General features: G+C 39.3%; 1 protein-coding gene and 1 long non-coding RNA gene across 4 annotated transcripts in view; one reads left to right on the top strand and one right to left on the bottom strand.

Annotated features, from left to right (window-relative positions):
* Window positions 1-27,445, bottom strand: part of LOC310733961 — a 175,687-nt gene that overhangs the window by 637 nt on the left and 147,605 nt on the right. The window lies entirely within an intron of this gene.
* kcnd3 (potassium voltage-gated channel, Shal-related subfamily, member 3) overlaps window positions 1-27,445 on the top strand; it is a 148,981-nt gene that overhangs the window by 27,231 nt on the left and 94,305 nt on the right. The window lies entirely within an intron of this gene.

Below are 27,445 nucleotides of genomic sequence, written 5' to 3'. Positions count from 1 at the left end.
ATTTCTGATTTGGAGCACATTTAAATATGTAAACTAAAAATACAGTAGGAGTTTTACAAATGTTATGGAGAGCTAGCTGTGAATTTGTGCTGGTAATTTTTTATATACTTTATTTTTACTTTTATTTATATACCAAATTATATTACCAAATTTCATATTTAATTGCTCGGTAGTATAACTAGCTACTTAATTTCCCAGCAAACATGTCTGTCAAACATTCACTTTTAATCACCAAGCTACTGATTTAGCACAGGTGTGTGCATTTATACTCACACACAAACACTTAGAACAGAGATTCTGGTTCCTGCACTTGCTCTTGTTCTCCTGACATGCCTAGTGTCTAATTGCCATTTTGATCCTGACCCATTTTGATTTCACAATGGTTTTCAATTCTAGCATGGGGACTACTGGTGAAGATCAATTTTCAACTCTTACCACAGATTTAAGTTTAGGACTTTCTAACACATACAGGATTTTGGTTTTGAACCATACCAAGTGCACAGGACTCTGGGGATGTAATTATCGTCTGCTGTCAACTTAGTTTTACGGATGTGGTGAAAATGAAAGCATCGATCAAAATGACTGTCATGGTTACGTGCTGTCTGGTGAAAGAGCAAACTCTCTTACCTCTAATCTGGGCTTGCATTGTAGGTAGCTGTAGGTAAATATAAAAAACATTTGATTTTGCCTTGTGCTTTCTTTGCGGTTTGGGAAAGCAACAATTGTTTTTTTTTTTTTATGGTTTTATGTAATAGAAATCCACAGTGCGGTGTTACTGCTGTTTGCTTTGTCTGTGAAAGCAAAGGCGAAACAATCTCCAGATTATATAAAATGCAGTCATATTAGGCGCAATTTAAATGCTTCATAAAAAATCTAATTACAGGACTTTGGCAGCCCTAATGCTCCCACACACTGAGGAAAAAAATGCATGCACATATACTAATAAGCTAATATTATTTTGACATAGTCTATGAATCACTTGATGCCATACAGGATCTAATCTCGGAACACCCCACCGGTGCTGTTTTTTTTTTTTTTTTACATGGAATTTACATCATTCCCCTGCATTCATTGTTAAATAAGAGTGTATTAAGTTATACTATAGGTATTTGATTTGTTCATGTAATTTTAAAGTCCTAAACGAAATCGAAAGCTGACCTCTAATGCAAACTGTGTATTTAACAACAGGCATGTTAACACCACACTGTTCAACCACACATTATTTAATCACAGTAATGTAATGCTATAGTTGTAGTTCCCACTCAGCGCCAACATTCCTGCTAGATTTCTATGTAAACGGTTTACTGTGCTACTGTGTAATCACCTCACTATACATTAGCTTCGGAACTCGTGGCTCGGAAAATTCACGGGTCCTCATTTGGAAACGAACTAACAGCAAGTTGCGGATTATCTTAAAATTTGCGGGAATCCGCAGCGGGACCGAATGTTCAGGAATGTTAGGAATAACATTTTAAACTATGTTTTTACTTACAAATTACATAAAATGTTTTAAAAACACATTATTGTATTATTCATTTTAAGTGATAAATGATGTCAATTACTTCACATTTTCTGCTGAGTATGCATCAAAAAGGAACCACCTTACTGGTGTAATGTCTAAATGAATTCACTTAAGGTACCATAGGTGCGTCCAAAATTTGCAGATGTTTCTAAATCGCTGGGGGGGAGTTCCCGGGGACCACTGTATCTGTATTCCAAGTGTAGAAAGTAGATAAGTGTAAAATAAGAAAGAATCGCTTCCTCATATCTATGTTAAGAACATATGTTTTAGTTATTCTTCCGTTTCTTTTGTCTTTGTCAGCCATAATTTTTTCTCCCACTATACAGGTTAATACATTTTGGATTTTCTAGCCAATCTTTGAATTACAATAAAGGACAACGTGCTGTGTCAGAATCATTTCTAGACACAGGAGAGAGGTGTTTGTTTTAGCCAGTGCTTTAGCTCTATGAGATGCAAGTCTATGCCAGTCTGTACAGAATGCAGGCTACACTATGGATCTGGCGTGAACTTTAGAAAATTGAAAATTGTGATACGTGTTTTAGATTGCTGTTTGATGGACAGCTGAAGACCCTGCCACTGCTTTGAAACATCAGGAGCACTGAAGCCCTTTGAGGCAGTTTGCTTTGGGCCGACCCCCGAAACATTTCAGATGAAGCACAAGTCTTTCAGCTCACGATGTCAGAGGCCAGATTCTGAGATACACACCCTTATTGACAAATTAACTTTAGTTTTACTGTGCGTTGGGTCAAATAAAGATGTACTTGAAGTAGACAAGCTTGACCTTCTTTTCATTTCCACACATGCATTATTCACACACAGTGCATGGAAATATCATGAGGCAGCATCAGACATGTAGAAGGGTAATGGCTGAGAGAGAGTGAGAGACAGAGCACGAGAGAAAAAGAGCGTAGAAGTTCTGTAGCGTCATCTCCCAAAAGAACAGCGCCCATGGTCTTTACTTAATTTCTAATTATCCGGTTCTTTTCATCACTCAGCAGGGTGGTGCTGATTACATTGCGGGCTTTAAAATTAAAATGCAAATTGTCAAGGGGCAAAACATTTAAAGGCATTTATTTTCATTGCATACCGCTGTCTTTATAATGTCCTGTGGGTAACACTTTACAATACAGAGGATCCAAAAGATACTGCACAACCCACGACTGCATTATTTGATCTTTTATCAAAAATGACTTTTCTCTTTTGATGCATATTGTTCAAGAATGCATTGTTTATAAGTGAGACAAATCCAATTTTGGGCAGCTTGCAAAAAATTTGTATATGAAATGTAAATACAGTTAAACCCTAAATACTCATAACATTTACTACAAGTGTTTGACATCGTTGTGCTGAAATACAAGTACAATTCAAACCGACCAGCCCCACATCCAAACCAGCTGCCTAATGTTGTGTAGGTCCTCCTTGTGCCATCAAAACAGCTTTGACTCATCAAGGCATGGATTCCACCATGAAGGTATGCTGTGATGTCTGGTACTAGGACGTAAAGCAGATTCTTTAATTTGTGAGGTGGGGCCGCTAGGGATCTGACTTGTTTGTCTAGCACATCAGACAGATTGCTCAATCAGATTGAGATCTGGGGATTTTGGAGGCTGAGTCAACATCTTGAAGTTTTTATGTTTTTCAAATCAATGCAGTAGTTCTTTTGTGAGATTAGACTAGACGGCATAGCCATCGCTCCCAACATACATGCTTGTGTGTTGGGTGACAGTCACCTTCCACAGACCAGTTTTGGTATGTATTAACCACTGCATGCAGAAAACACTCCACAAGACCTGTTGTTTTGGAGATTCTCTGATGTCTGATGTAGGGGTGTGCAATATTGACAGAAAATGAATCTTTTTTGGATTTTATAGATAACAATAATTTGACAATATTTTGCTGAGTGTCCTATTGTGCTGGTACCTTAAGGACTACAATGGACAGCTGACTCCTAACATTTTTGATAATCCTTATATTCTGTGTGGTGGTAGGTTCACTGAAGTGACAGAAATGTATCTTTTCCAATAAGTTTAAATAGATTTTTATGGACATTTTTACCTTAATAATACTTTTTCTAAATGTGTGCATCAAATTTTGAGTCAAATGCTTACATTACAATCAGTCATTGGCTGTTAGCAAGCAAATAAACTCAGTATTTTATAATATTATAATATAATTTTATATATATCTATATATCTATATATCAATATATATATATATATATATATATATATATATACAGTGAGAAAAATAAGTATTTGAACACCCTGCTATTTTGCAAGTTCTCCCACTTAGAAATCATGGAGGGGTCTGAAATTGTCATCGTAGGTGCATGTCCACTGTGAGAGACATAATCTAAAAAAAAAATCCAAAAAGCACAATGTATGATTTTTCAACTATTTATTTGTATGATACAGCTGCAAATAAGTATTTGAACACCTGAGAAAGTTAATGTTAATATTTGGTACAGTAGCCTTTATTTGCAATTACAGAGGTCAAATGTTTCCTGTAGTTTTTCACCAGGTTTGCACACACTGCAGGAGGGATTTTGGCCCACTCCTCCACACAGATCTTCTCTAGATCAGTCAGGTTTCTGGCCTGTCGCTGAGAAACACGGAGTTTGAGCTCCCTCCAAAGATTCTCTATTGGGTTTAGGTCCGGAGACTGGCTAGGCCACGCCAGAACCTTGATATGCTTCTTACAGAGCCACTCCTTGGTTATCCTGGCTGTGTGCTTCGGGTCATTGTCATGTTGGAAGACCCAGCCTCGACCCATCTTCAATGCTCTAACTGAGGGAAGGAGGTTGTTCCCCAAAATCTCGCAATACATGGCCCCGGTCATCCTCTCCCTAATACAGTGCAGTCGCCCTGTCCTATGTGCAGAAAAACACCCCCAAAGCATGATGCTACCACCCCCATGCTTCACAGTAGGGATGGTGTTCTTGGGATGGTACTCATCATTCTTCTTCCTCCAAACACGTTTAGTGGAATTATGACCCAAAAGTTCTATTTTGGTCTCATCTAACCACATGACTTTCTCCCATGACTCCTCTGGATCATCCAAATGGTCATTGGCAAACTTAAGACGTGCCTGGACATGTGCTGGTTTAAGCAGGGGAACCTTCCGTGCCATGCATGATTTCAAACCATGACGTCTTAGTGTATTACCAACAGTAACCTTGGAAACGGTGGTCCCAGCTTTTTTTTAGGTCATTGACCAGCTCTTCCCGTGTAGTTCTGGGCTGATTTCTCACCTTCCTTAGGATCATTGAGACCCCACGAGGTGAGATCTTGCATGGAGCCCCAGTCCGAGGGAGATTGACAGTCATGTTTAGCTTCTTCAATTTTCTAATGATTGCTCCAACAGTGGACCTTTTTTCACCAAGCTGCTTGGCAATTTCCCTGTAGCCCTTTCCAGCCTTGTGGAGGTGTACAATTTTGTCTCTAGTGTCTTTGGACAGCTCGTTTGTCTTGGCCATGTTAGTAGTTGGATTCTTACTGATTGTATGAGGTGGACAGGTGTCTTTATGTAGCTAACGACCTCAAACAGGTGCATCTAATTCAGGATAATAAATGTAGTGGAGGTGGACATTTTAAAGGCAGACTAACAGGTCTTTGAGGGTCAGAATTCTAGCAGATAGACAGGTGTTCAAATACTTATTTGCAGCTGTATCATACAAATAAATAGTTTAAAAATCATATATTGTGATTACTGGATTTCTTTTTTAGATTATGTCTCTCACAGTGGACATGCACCTACGATGACAATTTTAAACCCCTCCATGATTTCTAAGTGGGAGAACTTGCAAAATAGCAGGGTGTTCAAATACTTATTTTCCTCACTGTATATATATATATATATTTGAATAGCTGATTTTTGGAGCATATATTTTAACTTTTTGCGATATTAATTAAATATAATATGATATATATTTTCTGCCCCATATTCTGAATTTTGTGATCATTCCAAATGCGTTTTATTAGACTGATTAATGCAATAAAATAACTCACTCTGAATGCGCATGAGCACTAGTCCAACCTTGCAGACTTCATCACGTAATGCATTCTGTAGGTGTGTTTTGTGATATACTCGATAATGTCAAATCCCACATTGTTAAAACAACAATTATGATATTATCATAGACAATATATATCGTAGACCCCTAGTCTAAAGAGATCTTATCATTTCATAATAGCACTAAAGAAATGCAAGCATTTAAAGATATGTAACTGACAATCCATACTCTGGGAAATGTTAGAATAAACAGTATAATACTGTTTATTATAAAGCTGCAATGCTTTTCTTTGCTTTACATGCTTTGAATAAACAGAAACATTTGTGGACTCCTGATAAGATATGTATATTTTTTTTAAATACACCATTCCACATTTACTCCCCATTTGCTGTTTTAATAGCCTCCATTCTTCCTGGAAGATGTTCAACTAGATTTTTCAGTGTCCTTGTGGAGATTTGTGCCCAATAGTAATGTCAGGTACTGATGTAGGGTGAGGAGTCCTGTGGTGATGTCAGCATTCTAATTTATCTTTAAGCTGTTCAGTAGACTTGAGTTTAGAGCTCTATAGAAGGCCACTCAAGATCTTTCACTCCAACCCATATAAAGCAGATTTTCATGGATTTCACTTTGTGCATGGGGCATTGCCATGCTTGAACAGGTTTAAATCTCCTAGTTCAGGTGAAGGGAAAATGTAATGCTAATGCATCAAATGACATCCTATACAATTGTGTGCCTCCATATTTGTGGTAATAGTTTGGGGAAGTAATACATATGGCTGGAAAAGACAGGTGTGTTCATATAGTGTAGTAAAGCTCAGCACCTAATGCTTATTCTGTATGTGGCAGTGTTCAATGATTGGCTAATTAATATTGAAATGCATTCAAGTAAATTTGACACTGCTAATGCATATCCAGTCAAAAGGTTATTAACAAGTCTAATTATGAGGAAGACAGGAAGTCAATAAGAGTTCTGTATAACAAGGTGTTAGGGTCTGTTTTGTTTTTTGCTCACTGGCAAAGAAAATGATTACGTAAAAAACGAATGTGAGTAAAGAACAGAACGGAAGAGTTCTGTATGGGAAGAAGTATGTGTATAGCATTTAATTGAATCCAGATTTACTACATATATACAGCTGACATCGCTGCGCCTCAAACTTACAATTACACCCACAATTACACGTAGATTCACAGCCGATCTAAAAATAGCCCCGACTCGCACTCCTCCCACTCACCTCGCCTTTACAAACACTCAAACTCACACTTGCATAATCACGCTCTGTAAGAGTACAGCCTCACGTCGCTTCTTACAATGATCACCTGTTCTTACTGTGTGTGTGTGTGTGTGTGTGTGTGTGTGTGTGTGTGTGTGTGTGTGTGTGTGTGTGAGAGAGAGAGAGAGAGAGAGAGAGAGAGAGAGAGAGAGAGAGAGAGAGAGAGAGAGAGAGAGAGAGAGTGAGTTGAATGCTACTGCTGATGAGCTCCACAGGGTTAAGAGTGTTAAGAATAAAGGAAGCTCACAGTTCTGAGAGACTCGTATCTAACCTTCATTACTTCTGCTCACACTCAATTACCACACAGCACTAAACTATTTGCATGTGGTTGTGTGTGCGCATATTTGAGTGTGCATGTGTGTGTGTGTGTGTGTGTGCGTGTGTGAGATCCAAGTTGTCAGGATCAAGTCAAATCGTGTTTATTTATCATTTGCACAGTATCTCGGGAAAGATAAGTGCTTTGAAATACTTATGGTGAGACGCACACACACACACACACACACACACACACACACACACACACACACACACACACACACACACACACTTAAATGGAAAAAGTACTATAAACAAATTGGCCAAGGTTTTAGGCAAATGCAGATGCGATCATTGTCAGCATTCTGCATTCCACTGAGGTCTTAGCGGTACTGTGTTTGTGTATGTGTGTGTGTGTGTGTGTGTGTGTGTGTGTGTGTGTGTGTGTGTGTGTGTGTGTGTGTGTGTGTGTTGTGTAAGAGAGAGAGAGAGAGAGAGAGAGAGAGAGAGAGAGAGAGAGAGAGAGAGAGAGAGAGAATTATAGACAGCAGCTTACAGACACCCTGGCTAAAGGGACAGCTACTTAGCACAACGATCTCGCCTGCCTCCATTAAAGAAACACATAAATGAGAGTTGAGAGTGCTCTCTCTCTCTCTCTCTCTCTCTCTCTCTCTCTCTCTCTCTCTCTCTCTCTCTCTCTCTCTCTCTCTCTCTCTCTCTCTCTCTCTCCCTTTTTCTTTCTCTCTCTCTCATTCTGTCATTTTAACCCATCTCCTTCTAAGTCAGTTGTCATACTTTCCTATGGTTCTAGAACTAGTATGAAGAATAGTTCCTGGTGGAATATTTCCACTATGCTTTTGTTTTCATGCACGCATACACACATCTTTTTTTCCATTTGCTGCCAAGCACATTCAGCTGCCATATGATAATGAATAAGTGACAGTTAAAAAAGAAATGCGTCAACGAGGAAGCACGTGTTAACTCTCACACTCCCATCATGCTAGCTGCTACTCGATAGATGAAAAGTTGCTTGTGAGTGGGATTTGGCTATGACTTTTAAGGTATACTTCATGTATTAAAGTGTAGAGTAGGTCAGGAATGAATGGTACCATAATAATCACTTGAAATAAGATATTTGTAAAAGTGCAAGATTATGGGTATACATTTCCCAGAAGAGTGGAGGTTGTTACAAAAGCAAATGTGGACTCAAGAAGTACATAGCAAACTTTTGCTTTGGTGTTCACAAGCCGTTGTCCATATAGTGTTAGTTTCAGGTATATTTGAATATTTCTTTTATCATTTTTTTGCTTAGTAAACTGCAGACACTGCAGGATACTGAAAAAGAGAACCGAAAACTCGCTTAAATCCAATACCTTCAGTGCAGTTTTCATGAAAATCATTTTACAGAACTCTGTTGCTGACATTCCTACTGTGCATTTTAAAAATGTATCTACATTTTAAACAGATTCACAGTAGATTTGTTGCCTAAAGCGCTCAGTAATTACCATAATACCTTGTATAAACGTGCACCCAGGTTTATGAGCGTGATGCAATGATCACGTATGTTCCCTCGTGTTACTAAGCCATGTCCATTACTTAACTATCTCATTCTAATGAATTGCTAAATCATGGCCATGACTTGTTATCTTGTTCCATTGACTTATTGATCTCGTCCCCATGCCTTACTAAGTTGTGGTTTTTAGAATCCTGATCCCACGTGTTAAACTGTGGCAATGCATAAATTTTATTAAGGTGGGATGTCTCCAGTGGAGCTCTGTAGCACTTTACTTATCCACTTGACTAAAATAAAACAACACCAAAAAGTGTGAGGGCAAACAGTGCCAGAGATGCACTATATGGACAAAGGTTTGTGGACTATAAGATATGTATTTATAACCACTGCTATCTTGGGAAGATGTTCCACTAGAATTTGGAGTGTGTTTGTGGAAATCTTTACTTATTCAGCCACATGTACATTAAGAAAGGCAGGTACTGATGTAGGTGAGGAGACCTGGGGTTGCAGTCAGCATTCCAGTTCTTCCCAAAGGTGTTCAGTAGGGTTGAGGTCAGAGTTCTATAGCAGGCCACTCGAGATCTTCCTCTCCAAACCATGTAAACAAAATCTTCATATAGCTTACATTGCGCACAGGGGTATTGCCATGTTGTGACAGGTTAGGGTCTCCTAGTTCAAGTAAAATAACAATGTAATGCTACCACATTACCTTTACAATAGTGAGCCACTAAATGTTTGGTAACAGTTTGGGGAAGAACCACCCATGGGTGGGGATCACTATATGAAAGTTTGGGGAAGAACTAGCTATTAAAAAATGTTATGGGTAATAAGTGTTTGAATGACATGTCCTGGCATCTTAATCAGCCTCAATGATTAGTTAGTAGATTGTATATGTACAGTTAGTGTGTGTGTGTGTGTGTGTGTGTGTGTGTGTGTGTGTGTGTGTGTGTGTGTGTGTGTGTGTGTTTGATTTTAATCATAAGCAGATATTATGAGGTGTGGCTGTAAAACACGAGTCTATGTTTATTTTAAATAAAAAATAAAGTTATCTCCCAGTTTTTCACAAATAATAATAACTAAACCAATTTACACTCAATTTGGGTCGTGTTTCTGCCTGCCCACAACACATACGCGCGCACACACATGCGCGCGCACACACACACACACACACACACACACACACACACACACACACACACACACACACACACACACACACGTCATCTCCTCAACAACATACACGCATCATTGCTTCCATCAGACACACTGAGCAGAAAAAAAACAGAGCCTGCACAAATTTTCTGTCCGAAAGCAATTCTCCCGGCCAATTAGTTTTGATTTATGTACACACTGTAATTGATTAACTATTCTATCAAAAAAAGTTTTGAAAGTGGGCACAATATTTACATGCACCACCTCGTAGTTAGTGCAGACATCATTCAGACAGTTTTTCTTATTGAGTCATTATGCAGAGAGTATTCATATTGTACTGACATTATTCAAACATCAATTGTATAAGACATTATTCAGGCAGTATTTTCATTATTCAGGTGTTTTTCTGACAGTATTTTTATTATTTAACCATATCCTGACTGCATTTTATATTATGTAGACATTATCCTTACAGTATTTTTATTACCCAGGTGTGATTCCCACAGTATTTTTTTTCTATTCTTCTTTCTGACTGGATATTTAATATTTATTAGACAGTATTTTGATTATTCAGGGATTATTCAGACAGTATTTTTGTTACCTGTACTAGAGGTTGACCTAAGAATCTGGCTAATTTTTGCCATTTTTTATTAATCGGCATCAGTCGATTATTGAGCAGTCACATCTGTCACACCAAACCGTGCGTTTACGTTTTACGCTCACGTGAGAGAGCATAACTTTCCCATACCATCAGGTGCCAGTAATCTTTATTTCGCATTCAAACAGGAAACCGGAAGAGCTAGAAGTGTAAATATATAAATCAAGCACCGTTTACACCTTTGCCATTACTAATAGATTCTCGTTATTATTTTTTTAATCATGTCTGCTAAATTGCAAAGACAAGAACAAGAATGACAACAAGCATGTTTCATTTTGTTCATTTGTTTTTAATCTAGCCTTGTAGATTTCATTGGTTAAATAGGATGCTGCTTTTGGAGAGAGAATGAGAATAAAATTTGGAGAGAGAATGAGAATTGAGAATAAAATTTGAAGAGACAATGAGGGCACATTTTTTGAACTGTATTGTTAGCGAGTCTTTAACCAGCTGTAGTTTAGGGTAGGTACAGGGACCAAAACCTGCTAACAAGTGCATTGGAGAGGCTTGTGTTGATCAATAAATGTTGAATTTAAGCAATTTTCTGTGTCATGTTTGATTTATTAACTATTAGATTTTATGAGATGAAGGGGGAAAAAAGAAAATCGGCCAAACATGTCGGGCAAAAAAATCGGCATCAAATATTGGCATCAGCATCGGCCTGGGAAAAACCCATATCGGTCAACCTATTACAGTATTTTTATTATTCAGGCATTATTTCAGTTGTTCTAACACTGTTCTCCCTGAACCATTGTTGGCTTGTGTGGTAGATGGGTAAGCTCAATGTTAAGACTGTGGGTTACAGACTGAAATGTTGGTGGTTCAAGCCCCAGCACACCCAAGCTGCCACTGTTGGGCCCTTTAGCAAGGCCCTTAACCCTCTCTGCTTCAGGAGTAAGGCATCATAGCTGATCCTGCACTTGCACTTCACTGCACTATAAAGATAGATAGAATTTTTGTGCAGACTGAACATAAAATGGCCAAAGGCTTGTGTCGTTTATGCCATACGTACCATTCTAAACATTTCCTATGACTTATTTATCACATGACATGTGAGCAATATCGTGTGTCAATCACAAAATCATGTGGCTTATTTAAAGTAATAAAGTCTACAGATGGAGGAACACTTCAAAGCCATCTGTATACTTAGAAATAATGCACCATGAAAGACTCTCTAGAGAGCTAGAACTCTATCAAACCAAGCAAACACTTGAGAAAATAAGACTGCATGTTCATTTCAAACCGAAGAGATAAAACCTGTTTATTTCAGAGCACTGATGTAAATTATTAAAACAAGCCGCGGATATTTGACCCCTGAGATTGCACTGTACTTGTAATTGTAACCTCAAGGAATAAAAAGTTGCATTCCAGGTTTTATTGCTTTATGATGAAATCACGTGCAAATTTCTTGCTTAGTATAACTGCTTAATGATGGCAGGATGTGAAAGTGTACATTTATGTAAGTGGCAGCTACAGGAGGACATCGATTTTAACATAAAAAATAGATCATGATCTCTACACAATCGGCCGATATTTGAGTAATATTCATTATTTAAATATTTGAGCCACCTTTCCTGCTTATCAAAGTGCCCTTGTTTAAGGCGGATTTCCCACAAACCATATGTAGCTTTGCTCTTTTCCGTGGCAGAGTCAGAGATCATCCTGTGCATATTTGATCTGACAGTAGAAACATCTTCACATTCTGCTCCGGCCATCCTGCCACCAGAACAATAATGTTGATGGATCGTACAGACGTTCACACTCGTTTATCTTTCTCACCCTCCCTCGCTTATTGAAAGCACGCAGGCCGCTGATGCATTATTCAGCTCCCTGACGTTCCCACTATACGTCTCATTCCAACCATGTAATACTGGAACTCCGCAATGGCTATGATTGGCTGAGTGCCCTCAGGCTCATGGATTTCGATTCACTGTTAACTGTTGACCAGATGAGTTCTTCTTTAGAACTAAAAACATAATAACAACAAGAGAACACACATGTTATTCACCAAAGTTGCATATGGTCGGACCTTTTCCTGAAATGACCATACACAGATTTTACCAACAGGCACTTACTGTAGTCTCTGTACTCTCTGTCTGAGGAAACACATCTGATTGGAGTGTAAAGCATTTTTAACAACCTGGAAATGGGTTTCAGTTAAATACCTGGAAATAATTAAGTACAGAAAGTGGAGTTAATACTGTAGAGTGGAGTAGTATTGTATATAGTAGTATTATTAACAAGCTATTTCCGTGTTGATTGTTAAAAAAAGAAAAGGGTAGTTTCAAGGTTACATATTTTATGCTTGTACTTGGAAAAAAACAACTCTAACCAATCACCTGCAGCTTTGGAAGGGGGGAGCTGGCAGATGGGTGGGAATTGGGCAAGAAAATAGGGAGGAAAAAAGCGAATTAAAGGCATAAAACTAGTCCTACAGGTCCAATTATGTAAATTAAACCATTTTTAAAGAGAAACTGCTTTCATATTACTATATTTAATAGATACTATTATGTAAGGAGTGGGGAGCAAATGCAAGTGCTGATATTTTCTTTTACTTAAATGCCAAACATAAAATAACTAATACAAACCAACTTAAAAAAAAAAAAAACATAAGCATGAAGACCATATCCTGAGCAAAAAGCTGAAGGCCAAGAAAAACAACAACTACTGAACACTTTTGAGATGAATTGGACACTGATTGCACCCCAGGTCTCCTCACCTCACCTACATCAGTACTTGACTTTACTAACACCTTTGTAGATGACGAGCACAAATCTTGACAAGTACACACAAAAATCTAATGAAACATCTTCACAGTCACTATCTTCAATAGTGAAGGATATTATAACAATAGTTGGGGAAAACATTTGACTATATTTAAGATTTTTCACTTCGGTTTTTTAATTTTTTAAGCTATTTTTTGCACTGTTCTTACTAAAACAAGAAAATGTATGGTGTTCTGCAAGTGAGCTATTCAAATCTGGCCCATTCACGCTAGCTATAAATATTCATTTACTGATTTTCAGATGTTCTGTAAAGCTGTGAAGCTGTACGTTATCCTGAACAGCATGCCTGGCCACACACACTCACACGTATTGCCAATTTAGACTAGCTAGTCCACTGGGAGACTATGCAAACTCTACAGACTGTAAGCAGAGCTCAGGGATCCTGGAGCTGTTAGGCAGCGTTACTGCATACTGCATCATAAATACAGTACACTGAACTACAAGTGAGTTTGTAAAGCTGTCCCATTTTCTACCTGGTTATAGCATTAAATTGCTTTATAATTGTCCATATAATTGGCTTTTTCAAACTGAAATGGCTCTTTCCATAAAAAAAAAAAGAAAACGAAATAAAATGAAATAATAGGTACCTAATAAAAATATATATATATGCATGTTCAAATAAAGGACAGAGTGGGAGCCAATAAAGTTGAATCACAAACTCAGATCACTGCATGTTTCAAGAATGAGATAAATGTTCCATTAAATGTCACTAGGTGTGCCCCTATCTGCAATCCTTTCTGTGGAATTTTAGAAGGAACAATGTTTGTTATTTAGGCATAAGTCATAATTCACCATCTAGAGTTACACATAAACACAGACAGACACAAACTGATACTCCAGACAGCAGTGATCCGATGATGGATCAGTATCGTCTCGAAAGTGTTTGTCTGCTCTCCTGTTCAATGTCTTATTTTAAGCGCTGATAAAAACAAAGACAAATGTTATAACTCAGCATGGCAAATTCCACGCAGTCCTTGAGCAAAGTCAGCCTGTTTGTCTTCACTCTCTTGCAATTTTAGACAGCTAATCAAGGGTTGTTTCGATACGAGTGCCTAATGAGTTCGTGTTCTGTCGCAGAGGTTTCTGACTAATTGTGGAAGCTCTATTTTAAACTTTTGTAACCATAAACATGTGATGTCACTTTGGATTAGGTGGCATCTGTGGGTGACTTCATCTTAATTTGATGCCTTTAATGAAACATTTTCTAGTAAAATGTGCCAGAACATGCACATAGACTGCAGCTGGTTGAAACAAGGCACTTGTTATTTCATATCTATCTTCCAAAGCAAAACTTTTTCTTTGGAGTTTTCTCTGAAGACTGTATGAACATTCGAGGGTAACATTGTCTCCAATCACAGGGTGCAATGGAACACTGAATGGATTTGAAGTATGAAAATGATGTAAATCATATACTATGACTTTCTCAATCTGAGTGCAAAAACATTTCAGACAGCAGTCTTCACCACCACCATCAAAACAGCAATAAAAGCAATAGTTTCAGGAGTACTGGTATTCACCCCTCAAGTAGAGTTCTAGAGACTTGTCAAATTTATTACAAGAGTACTAAAAATATTCTGTTGGCTCATGTTGGCTCAGACCCTCATGACAATTGTTATTCTTTTCCTCACATATATACATTAGGGAGAACATATGGGAGTTTTTTATAAACTTATTTAACATGAAAGTGCAATTTGTTTACAGCTGGCATTTATCTTAACAGCCACATGTCTCAATGCAAAAAGGACACGATTACCTTTAGGAAACAGTTAAAAATAAAGGGTTCGCTCCGACAACAGTTGCCCTGTTTTGTTGAGCTTTTACGCATACTCAGCCACTTGATTAGGAACACCATGCAAATGCTGCTTAGGACATTACTTTTCTCTCAGAACAGCCTCAGGTTTTTAAAGCCTGGATTTACAAGGTGGGATTCTGGTCCAAGTTAACGTGATTGCATTACAATTTCTCTGACACATTTGTTAGCTGAACTAATCCCCAGTTCTACCACGTCCCAAAAGTGCCGGTGACTAGGTAGACCACTGAAGTAGAATACTGAAGTTTATCAGAACACCTTATTCTTCAGAATATGGTGCGTGAAGAGTAACAAAATTAGATAGATAAATATCTGATGTTTTTGGTTTTAAGGAGCTGATCGTGCGCCAGGAAAACATCCCCCACACCATTACATGACCAGCAGCCTGAACTGTTGACAAAAGGCAGCTGGTTTCAAAGATTCAAGCTGTGGATGCCAGATTCTAAACCTACCATCTGCATGTTGCTGCAGACATCTAGATTCATCAGACCAGATAATGTTTTTCCAATCTGCCCCCTGTTTTTTTTTTTTTTTTTTTTTTTTTTGTCAAGTTTGTGTCCAGTGTAGTCTTGTCTGACAGGGCTGGAACCTTATCTTGTAATCTTGTGCTGTTGTCCATCTGCATAAGATTTAACATGCTGAGTTCTGAAATGCTTTTCTGCTCAGCATCGGTGTAAAGAGTGGTTATTTGATTTAATTTAAACTAGACTGGCAATACTCATCGGACTTCTCTGATAAATACGACATTTCCTCCCTCAAGAACTGACACCAATAACTAGCCTTCAGTCAAATAAACTGAAATTACATACACTATATTGACAAATATTGGTGGGCACCGAACCAAAAGATATGTACGGGTTTTGTTTTTATCTCATCGCACATTTAGTCCTGATTTGCTGTTACAGTAACCTCCACTCTTCTGGGAAGATGTTCCACTAGATTTTGATGTGTGGTCATGGAGATTTGTGAGTATTGTGGTCAGAGTTCTATGCAGACCACACAAGATCCTCCATTCCAACCCATGTAAACTATATCTTTATGGAACTCGTTTTGTGCACAGGTGTATTGTCATGCTGGAACAGGTTTAGGTCTCATAGTTCAAGTGAAGTTTTAATGCTCATGAATCCATAGATGTGATAATGAATCCATCTTATACAATTGTGTACCTCCCAATTTGTGATAACAGTTTCGGAAGAACCACATATGGCTGGAAAATTGAGGTGTCCCAAAACCTTTGTCGTCTAGTGTATTTCCACATTTTGATGTTTAATATGAATGTTAACTGAAGCTTTCAGCCTGTTTGTGTACGAGTTAATGTTTTGCATTGCCACCACATGAATAACTGAGCAGGTCCAGGTGAGTGCCTGGTGTGTCTAACCAGTGTAGATAGTATATCTAGATTCCTTGCTGGCATAAAATTGAATTGTGATACGACATACGACAGGGAAGTGTGATATGACAGCTATAGCCTCCTGTCCTTCACTCACCTCATTCTCACTCTCTTTATCCCTCAATGTCTGTCTCTGGGTGTCAGCTCGATCCTCCAGTCAGCGCGGGCGGCAAATACAGGTGAGGTTAATTACATGATGTGACCACTGATCCTTTCAGCTAAGGGGAAGTGACAGCAATCTTAGCAAGAGGAAGAGTGACACGGAGAAAGGTGCAGAGGGGACATCGAGGCTGGCAAAGGAAGAAATGAGCTACTCACTAGATGAAAGTCAGGATTACGCCATGACCTTCTGACTAAATTCTTCCCAGATTTTGTGTATATGTCTTCATGTGTGCTTACTCTTAGGACCGACCCATATGAGATGACGGTACTTTTTTACTCTGCAAAATTTCTCCTGGATGTAAATAGCCGGAATCATTGAATGATTCCTTCATTCACAGGTTTGATTTAGTGACTGATGCAGACAGCAAAACGTAATGGAGCATTCGTCCTCTTTGCTTTCCTTTGTGTTCATCCAGAGCCAAATAAAAGGGCTTCATTTGTATGCACCAAAGTGGGATTTTTCAATTTCCTTTCCATGCAACTTTAATGTGCTTTCATCTACAGCACTGAGAGAAGAACGAGAGAGAGAATAGGGGAAAGAGGTCACAGTGTAGCATAATGTGTACTGTTCTGCTTAACTATTCATCCACGTTTTTGTAAATATAAAATGACTGAGGTAAAGTAGAGAAGAGAAGAAAGAGGATGTGTCCACACTACTACAGCATGATCCTGTCCACACATATGTCTGTCGAAGGTTAGAATAGATTCACTGTGACGTCCAACTGAGCACACCAAACCACCAGCACATGCACATAAAAGCTTCATTTAACACTGATATGAAATCGACTCTTGAGCATAAAATTGAAGATCATTCAACATATTAGGTTCCTGTGAAGATTAACGGATGGAAATTGAAGTCTGTTAACCTCAATCTTGGTCTTGTGTTTGAGATAACCCCTCAATGTTAATACTCCGTTAGTGCAGAAGGATATAAATGTGACTGGTAGAGTTCAAGAGCATTTTACAAGACCAAAAAAACAGAAAGTGAATGAGATTTAAAGGAAGAAAAGCCATTACTTGGTGTACAGATCTGACTCACATTGAAATCTCATAATGTGTACCAAACACAGCCGTAAGGTGTCTTTATACTGAGCACTCTCTGGCCCGATTTTGCTTTCGCAGATACAATTCACACACCATTAAAGAATTCTTTGAATCATAAGAATTGTGTAAGAGATCTGCAGAATATATTAATGTGACTTATAAGCATGATCTGTCTGAATACTGCACTCTGATTGTCTTAAAAGGAGTTTGAATCTGTTTTATTAACATTGTGAATGAATGAAACTATACAGTTATAGTCATGAACAGAGTTTTAGTACTTCCTAATGAAACAGTATTTTCTAATTACCTTTTATTTTCCTAGTTTTTGAAATGTAAAAAAGAAACAGCACAATAAATTAACACTCACAGCTTCATTAGTAGAAAGGCAGCACTAATTCATGCACAGTAATTGAGACGTCCACCATCTCTGTTATGGATTTATTATAACACCTGTATGTAAAGTAACTACCAAAAGCTGTTTTAATCCATTCTGTCAGTTTTGCTTTGCAAACATCATTGACATTTTTTACTTCTCGATGCTGGCAAATGATCCTATCATAAACGTTATAATCCATGGCTAGCTGTGTGTAGATCCATTTTGTATGTGTTTTTACATAATGTTCATGATGTGGTTCTTCGCCTCTATTACCTCCAATTTATCATTCACCACATTGCTGTCAAATTCCTAAATCTGATTGGTCATATAACAGCATGACTCAGACAGGTTCCATTTGAAAAGTAAACAATAGTGAAGCCTAGTAAAATGTTATTTATGTGTTTTTGAAAATATAATATTAAACTATAATATACAGTCATTTTAAAACCGCCTGCTATAAACGGATGCCACCCCAAAAATGCTATTATATGTGTACAGTATTGTATTAACATATTCTATTAAATAATTATATTTTTATTAATGAATTTTATCATTTTAACATAAAAACAATTCCCTATAAGTTTTTTGGTCTATCCGTGAGAGACCGGGAATATCAAACTAATTATTTATGTGGCAAATGCAATTCCGTGATAAACTAGGGGCCGAGATTCGAACCGCACCAAAGCGAGGGATTACTGTATAATATAACTTTTACATAACATGACATTTGTGGACATACTTTTACTTGTCCTTTGTTTGTCCAGATATTCACAGTGTTTTATAAGGATAGAGGACTTTATACTTACCTAAATGGAAAAATAATTATGAAATTAAAAATGATAAAATGACAGCTGTGATTATTTTTTGTCTCTTTAACGTGTTTGAAGAGAAATTGAAACATTTCTCAATCTTAAATATGTAATTATTACTGAAGCGGAGATTTATTCATTTGCATTCGTTTTTTGTATAAGAGAAATAAAACACAAGGAAGTATGTGGAAGTGATATTTGCTGGGGTGGTACCCTGAAGGCGAAGGCTGTTATTTCTTACATGCTCACTGCAACCAAAGATAGCCAACAGCATATCTCTAGTAGTGTCAGAAATTGTTCATGAAATCTCAGAGGGAGACCACGGCTTTGAAGCAACTAATAATAGGAAAAATAGGATTATGCAAAACTTACAGGACAGCTACAAATACAGACATTGCAATGTCAGAAATATATAAAAGAAATAGCACACAGTCTGCCGTAGAAATCAGCCAAGTGATTATTGGGATCAAGACCTACAGGGTGAAATATAATCGTTATTTTTTAAAGGCAGCAGAGTCTAAAACAGGATTTTTGTCATACTACACAAAGAGCAGCGTGCACGGGTCAAGCATGTGCAAATGAAAAAAAAAAACAAAGTGAAAAAGGGAGTGCAGCAAGAGGGAATGAGCAGTGGAAGTGGGGGGTTGATTAGTTTCCCGTAGCCGGGCTTTTGGGTTGATTGACGTCAGCAGGCTAATTGTGGGATCAGTAAGTGTGCATGGTCTTGGGAGCCGATCAGCTTGTTTTTCAGAATATGATGGGCATCTGTTGCATAGATACAGAATAGCAAAAATCATTGGTACTAGCATGGAGTATGCATGTGAAACTTTTTATTTGTTTTGCATTTGGAGGCTGCATTGGTCAAGATTCTGGGCTGGAAAGATGAAGTAAGAATTTTGTGATGGACACGGTCCTGTTGAGTGTCATCGCAAAGATAGGGCATTTTGTATAGTCAAGTCAAGTTTATTTGTATAGCGCTTTTCACAACAGACATTGTCTCAAAGCAGCTTTACAGAAAACAACAGTGAAGGTGAATGGTGTGCGTTTATCCCTGATGAGCAAGCCTAAACTTGACTTGACTATACAAAATGCCCTATCTTTGCGATGACACTCAACAGGACCGTGTCCATCACAAAATTCTTACTTCATGTGACTGGAGCTGGCCAAACCTCAGGATGCCTCGGGATGGGGAGAGAAAGAGAAGCAGTGGAGAGGAATTAGCGTAGCTGCTGTTCATGATATTAACAGCACAAGTTGATAATGTGCATGTGATCAGATGTTCTGGAGCACAAGGTTATGATGTGATGTGTGTGATGTGTGTTATGTGTAGGCTTTGCTAAAAAGATATGTTTTTAATCTGCACTTAAACTGGGAGAGTGTATCTGAACCCCGAACACTGTCAGGAAGACTATTCCAGAGTTTAGGAGCTAAATGTGAAAATGCTCTACCGCCTTTAGTGGACTTTGCTATTCTAGGAACTACTAGAAGCCCAGAGTTTTGAGATCTCAGGGAGCGTGACGGATTGTAGCGTGTTAAAAGACTGGAGAGATACATGGGAGCCAAACCATTTAGTGCTTTATAAGTGAGTAGCAGTAGTTTGTAGTCTATTCGAAACTTAATAGGAAGCCAATGTAGGGACGATAAGATTGGGGTTATATGATCGTATTTTCTTGACCTAGTAAGAACTCTTGCTGCGGCATTCTGAACTAACTGAAGCTTGTTTATTAATGATGCAGGACATCCACCTAGTAATGCATTACAGTAGTCTATTCTAGAGGTGTGTATAAATAAACACTTATTATTAATGATTTTTTGACAAATTGTTAGTATGTAAAGATATCTGCTAAAAACGTTGTTTAGTTGACCACATTAAAACGGATATAGCAATGGAAAGTACTTAAACACCTGTCAAACCTCTCAATCTCAAACCATATATACTACATGGACTACACTTTGTAGGGTATAAAGGCAATTAGGCTATACACCAGGTACAGCACAAGACAGTGACTAGTGAGTGAAGTATGTCAGGGCAAAATATGCTTGTTTTTAGATTCATTGATTGGTGCGTTTTGTGTCGTATCTAAACATACAAACTACTCTTACTGCGAATTCATACTTTTAAATCAAATGTATTTATTATATTTAGTAATCACATCTCATTAAGTCATCATGATATAGTTTTTTAGTTCATATTCTGCAGCTCTTCTTCGAGACCATGGCATTTTTAGTGATATTTGAAAAGAGAATAGAGCACAAGGGCAGGTAAGGACATCGAGCTTTTCAGTAGGTGTGTGTGTGTGTGTGTGTGTGTGTGTAAGTGGTAATTAGAGGACAGCATTTACACGGATCCATTTCATGCTCATATTAGCATATGAACTAATGAAACACGCCAGCACTGTGTTTTTTCTGCTTCTTTAGATTGCTCTCTTTAAGTCTTTTGGACTCCTGAATGTTCTCAGCTTTGTGTCTTTGAATCTAATGGCCTTGTGAAGCAGCTTAGAATTTTGCACACACTTGGGTGTGTGCAAAATGTGATTATTGCAAAACGACCAACATTTATGCATGATAATGCCTGATGAATTTACAATGTCAGGTTACCTTATAAATATATAGAATTTGCAATTTAAGATTTAGATGACAGATCACAAGGCTTGTAAAGGTCTGCTCTTGCACACTGTATATACTCTTGTACCATATTCGTATGAATGCCAATAGAGGATTCTGATAAGTCAGAATAGTTTTTTTGGGAACAGCAGTTTAGGTAGTAGGTTGATGTGAATGTGATTAGCCCAAACCAGGGGTGTCTGATCTTTTCCACAAAGGACCCGTGTAACTGCAGGTTTTCATTCCAGCCAAGCAAGTCCACACCAAATTCTACCTGGTTAAATCTTATGGTCTCATGAAAACCTGCACCTACTCCAACCCTTTGTGGAAAAGGTCGGACACCCATGTTCTAAACCGTTAAGATTTTTGTAGTAATACCTACAGAGGGGCTGTGTGCAAACTGTTTATCTCGTGATATGGTGGTCTTGAAGATGAACAAATGTGTGTAGCAGCTCAAGCATAAGTGATAACATGAACTTGCTTTTTGCCATGCCAATCATTCAAACACAATCTGTAATTCTTGGTAAACTGATGTAGTATAAAAAAAACATTTTTGAATGTACTTGAATGTATCATATTATATTCCGTACCGCAGTTACACTAGATGGACAAATGTTTTGTGAACATCAGAGAATTACCATTGAATGTGTTATTTGAAAATTAAATTTTGCTAAGGTTATAATAACCGCCACTCTTCTGGGAAGATGCCACACTACATTTTGGAGTGTGGCTGTGGTCATACAATTTGTGTTCATTCAGCGAAAATGGGTGTTCGAAAAGTCAAGTAATGATAAACCGTAAAGAGGCCTTAGGGTTGAGGTCAGAGCTCTATAGCAGACCACTCAAGATCTTCCACTCCAACCCATGTAAAACATATCATGTACAGGGGCAGTTTTAATGCTTGACCAGGTTTGGGTCTTCGAGTTTAAGTGAATGGATATTGTAATGATACTACATCCAAAGACATTCTATACAACTGTGTGCATCTTATATTGTGGTAACAGTCTGGGAAGAACCACATATGGCTGAAAAGCAATTCAGGTGTCCAAATTCTTTTGTCTATAGTGTATTTAAACCATGCTTTTTGTACACCTGAATCTTTTGATATCTCCTACAGTAGTTTGCTTTCATTTGCAGTGCACGCTGAAGCCATTACAGTGCTTAAGGTACTCAGTGATGTCATATACAGCCTTGTGTGTCGAGTGTCACTGCCCAGACTACTCTCTTTAGACATCAGAAACTTTTCTCAGGTCAGTCACTGGAGGTGTGAGCAGGAAACAGCATGCCCTTGTTGGCCTTCCTGGGTTTATTATTCTGCAGTAAAAGGTTGTGATTGGGTGTGTATGCCTTTAGGATGACATTATTATAGAAAAATGTGTTTATTTACAACCTAGAAACCACCACCAGAAGAGATATAACTCATAACTCACAAGCTCTCTCTCACTCTCTCTTTCTTTCTGTGCCCTGAAAACTATTTATGTTCAGTGTCAGCTATGGTATAAAAACCTCCTTTTTCCATGATGAAAATATGCTCAACACTTACTATGGGTCAGGCACATCATAGATTATAAATGTGTATATAATGCAGGGCTGTAAGACCTAAAACTGTTGAAATACATCAGAGCAGATCTCATGTTCCTGCATACAGTGTATTAAGAAGTGCATTTGGGGTTCCTGTGAGAAAAAACTTAAAATGAAATTTAAGTGATAGTATTTTAAACTATTACAAAAATTAATTAATTTATTTATTCATCTTCAGTGAATAAATTCACTGCTTAGAGCTGTGCTGGGACATGACATCAATACGGGTGGGAGAATTTAGCCAGTCTATTGCAGGGCACCATGCACTTACTAAAAACTTTCTTTCGGCTTCTCACGTTAGCGTTCGCCACAGCTGATCATCCGCATGTTTGATTTGGCATATGTTTTTAAGCTGGATGCCCTTCCTAACGCAACCCTCCCCATTTATCCGGGCTTGGGACCATCACTAAGAGTGGCTGGGGTTGGTTCCCTGACGGGGGATCTAACCCAGGTCGTAGCAGTGAGAGCGCCACATCCTAACCACTAGACCACCAGGGGACCTTTACGCGCACACACTTACTGTATAACCTATATTTTGTAATGTGTAAAGAAACAAAAAAAAAACCCCAAAGGAAACCCAAAGGGAGAAAATGCAAAACACTTGAACATAATCAGTCAAGGTGAAATGTATGTCTATTAGACTAATATAATAGTAAAAAGGCATTAGAGCATGAAAGGTGATATCATTTCAGTTATACACAAACCGAATAACATTATGACAATATAACATTATGACTGGTGAAGTGAAAAACACTGATTATCTCTTCATCATAGGCCATGTTAGTGAGTGGGATATCATCATCATCATCATCATCATCGGTCTAGGTTGAAGGGTCCGGAGGCTTCTTCGGTTTAGGCACGACGAAATGTTTCCTCCACAGTTCCTTGTTCTTCCCTAATGCTCGAATTTCCTCAGTGCTGAGTGGCTCCTCGCCCTTAGGAATGAGGTATGATGAGATCTGTTGTCGATACGTCCTCCTTGGTGCGCCGGGTCGAAGTGATGGTCGAATTTTGGACTCGTACAGGACGAAACGAAGACGAAGAGTTGAAGTTGTCAGGATGGTTCTGAGCTTGTTTAATGCTCCCCATGCAAGGCCAATGCGTGCGTTGATGTCCTTTTCGCTCGACGCCATGTGAGAGCCAAGGTACTTGACTTCGATGTTTTCGCCATCGATGGTAAGTGGCTCGGTCTCGGCTGTGCCTTCGGGTAAATTGAGGCGCATCTGTTTGGTCTTCTTGATGCTGATACCGAGACCAACTTGCCCAGCGTTCAGTTTGAGTGCGTCCAATTGTCCCTGGGACTGTGCTGCGCTGTTTTCGAGTAGTGTGTTGTCGTCTGCATAGGCAAGATCGTTGAGTTTATAGTCCGGTATACGTGTTGTGTTTCACAGTGTCCGGCCACTCTTGTCTTGGTCGTTGCCTTTGTGCGTTAGGTATCCAAACCCTCCTGCTGATCGCTCTGAGACGTAGTCAATCACGATGTCGAAGAGGAATGGTGCAAGCACGTCGCCTTGTAGCACTCCGGTTGTGATGTCGAAGGGTTCGGAGAGTTGGCCTTGGACGTATACTTGACTCTTTGCCTCGTCGTACAGTACCCTTATTGCAGCCACAATCTTCGCGGGTATGCCATAATGTTGCAGGATTGCGAACATCATGTCTCGGTCGAAAGCCTTCTTGAAGTCAACGAAGGTGATGAATAGTGGGATGTCTTGTGAGTGCGCCCCGTCTATTATGCGGTGCAGCATGGTGATCTGCTGGATGCAGCTGCGACCCTTTCGGAAGCCAGCCTGATTTTTCCGTAGATTCTTGTCGATGTGGTCACAGATGCGGTTGAAGAGCATCCGGTTGAAGACTTTGGCTGCAATTGACATCAAACTGATGCCTCGCCAGTTTGTCATGAGTTGGAGGTTGCCCTTTTTCGGCAGCGGGATGATGTAGCTTCCGGTCCATTGTTTGGGCGCGTGACAATTCTTGTAGATAAGGTTGCAGATGGTGAGCAGTTCGGCCACAATGAAGTCGGCACCGTCTTTGAGCGCCTCTGCTGTCATGGCGTAGTCTGGTCCGGGTGATTTGTTGCGACTCATGTCGGCGATTGCCTGTGCGATTTCACTTCGTGTGAATGCAGTCGTCTTGATGGCTGTGATTGGAGGAGATGGTCCTGTATAGTGACTCAGATCGGCATTAGAGTTGGCGTTGTTGAGCAACTTGTCAAAGTTGCTACGCCACTCAGGAAGCAGCTTGTCCTTGCCTTTTGGCAGTGAGCCATCCAACATCCGGACTTAGGTAGGGTCGGCCTTGTTCTCGTCGCCCGCTATCTGGTTAATGATTTTCCAGGTTTTGCCACTCTCTCGTCTCTGGTCGGCGAGTTCAAGGGCGATGAGCTGGTTGTCTAGGTATGTAGACTGATCGCGACTAAAGGCTTCCGATACCTGGCCTTGCATCTGTTGCCATAGTTCTTTATGGGTTTGTAGGCGTGTTCGTTTGTAGCGTTCGCCCGCCTTGTTTGTTGCCGTTAAGAGTGACAGCGAGGCGCTCACCCCCTTTCAGGATGCTTTTTTGGGCGCCTTTTTACCGAGCACCTCTTCGCACATGTCACGTAGCGCTGTGTCTAGCGTGTTTGCTCGTCTGTCGATCTCTTCGAATTGCGTTGCTGACTTCGCCGTTTCGACCATGAGCGAACTGAACCTGTTTTGCAGCATAACGTTGAACTTGTCCTTGTTGTTCTGGTCGGATAGTTTCTCCCAGTTGAACTTGCATCTCCCATCTGGTGGTCGCTTGGCGCTGCGCAAGGAGATCTGAAACTGTGCACTCACCACTTTGTGGTCAGACCCGATGTCGATGGTGTTGTAGGCTCGACAGTTGCGGATAGACTTCCACCACTTTGCGCTCACCATGATGTGGTCGAGTTGGTGCCGCTTATCCGTTGGGCTGGTGTATGTGATAGGCGGGAGAGGCGGTTTTGGAAGTGGGATTGTGCTGGTCGAAGTTTTGCTGCTTCGCATAGGTCGATCATGCGCTGGCCGTTATCATTTGAGTGGACGTAGAGGCATGCCGGACCAACGACTGAGGGATTCGAGTCGTGGCTGTCAAGGACAATGCCCGCATTGAAGTCTCCTGCTATGATGATAACGGTGTGTGGCTGAATGGGATATATTATACAGCAAATAGGCAGAAATGGGCAAGCGTAAGAATTTGTGCGAGTTTGGCAATGGACAAATTGTGACAGCTAGACGAGCCGGTCAGAACACCTCCTAAACAGCAGCTCTTGTGGGCTGTTCCTGGTATCTATTAAAAGTGGTCAAAGGAGAGAGCAGTGGTGAATGGGCGACAGGGTCATGGGTGGCCAAGGCTCGATGATGCATGTGGGAAATGAAGGCTGGGCCATGTGTTCTGATCCATCAGACGATCTCCTGTAGGTCAATTTGCTGAAGAACTCAATGCTGTTAATACTCGACAGGCCAGCAATGTTTTAGCAGCAAAAGGGGGACACAATATTAGGCAGGTGGTCATAATGGTATGCCTGATCGAGGGGGTCATAAAGTTATTTCTGGGGGGAATCGATCGATCGATAGATAAATAGATAGATCGATAGATCGATAGATAGATAGATAGATAGATAGATAGATAGATAGATAGATAGATAGATAGATAGATAGATAGATAGATAGATAGATAGACTCATTGCTATAAATATTATAGTTATTCCCAATAAATGTATACACATTATACTACTACACATTTCAGTTGTAAATATTATAGTTATGCACATTACTTTTATACATATTATAGTTGTACATTTTGCAGGGTCAGCATCATTGTAAAGTTAGGATTATCCAGAAAGTGCTGAAAGTTGCTCTCGCCCTGTTATGTGTCTTATGATGTTTTCTGACAAACTCAGTCAGTATGAAAAGTTATCATTGCTTACGAATTCATGGAATACAGCACATTATGAATGCATTTAGAATGTATTATGCATGGAGGATTTATAGGGAATGTTACAAAAATATGATTCTGTTTTGACTCCTGGGTAGGAGCGTGCTAGGGAGAGATAGAGAAAGAGAGAAAGAGAGGGAGATAGAGACAGAGGGAAAGCGCCCTCTCTCTGACATATTGATGCTCACTTTAGTGATCTTAAGCCATCTGTCAGGCAGTGCAGATTTTATAATTTGATTAGAAGAACACTCAGTAAATAACCGTCATTATGCAACCAGGCAGCAGCTCGGGTCCCTCCGGCAGCTTTATTTTTGTGCTATATATAATAATGAATATGACTGATCACTAGGCCATGGGCTCCGTGTGTATGTGCATGTGTGTGTGTGTGTGTGTGTGTGTGTGTGTGTGTGTGTGTGTGTGTGTGTGTGTGTGTGTGTGTGTCTGTGTATTAGGCTGATCCAGCCACAGTCATCTTCAGGGATGCGACTGAGTTGAGGTGCTTCTCATGAGTTCTTTTTGCAAAAAAACATAAAACCTGTAATCTCTGGTCAGGTCCAGACACGTGTGTTGT

This window comes from Silurus aristotelis, assembly GCF_946808225.1.
Source record: "Silurus aristotelis genome assembly, chromosome: 11".
NCBI lineage: Eukaryota > Metazoa > Chordata > Actinopteri > Siluriformes > Siluridae > Silurus > Silurus aristotelis.
The sequence above is the reverse complement of the archived record's forward strand: the minus strand, read 5'-3'. Positions and strand labels throughout refer to the sequence as shown.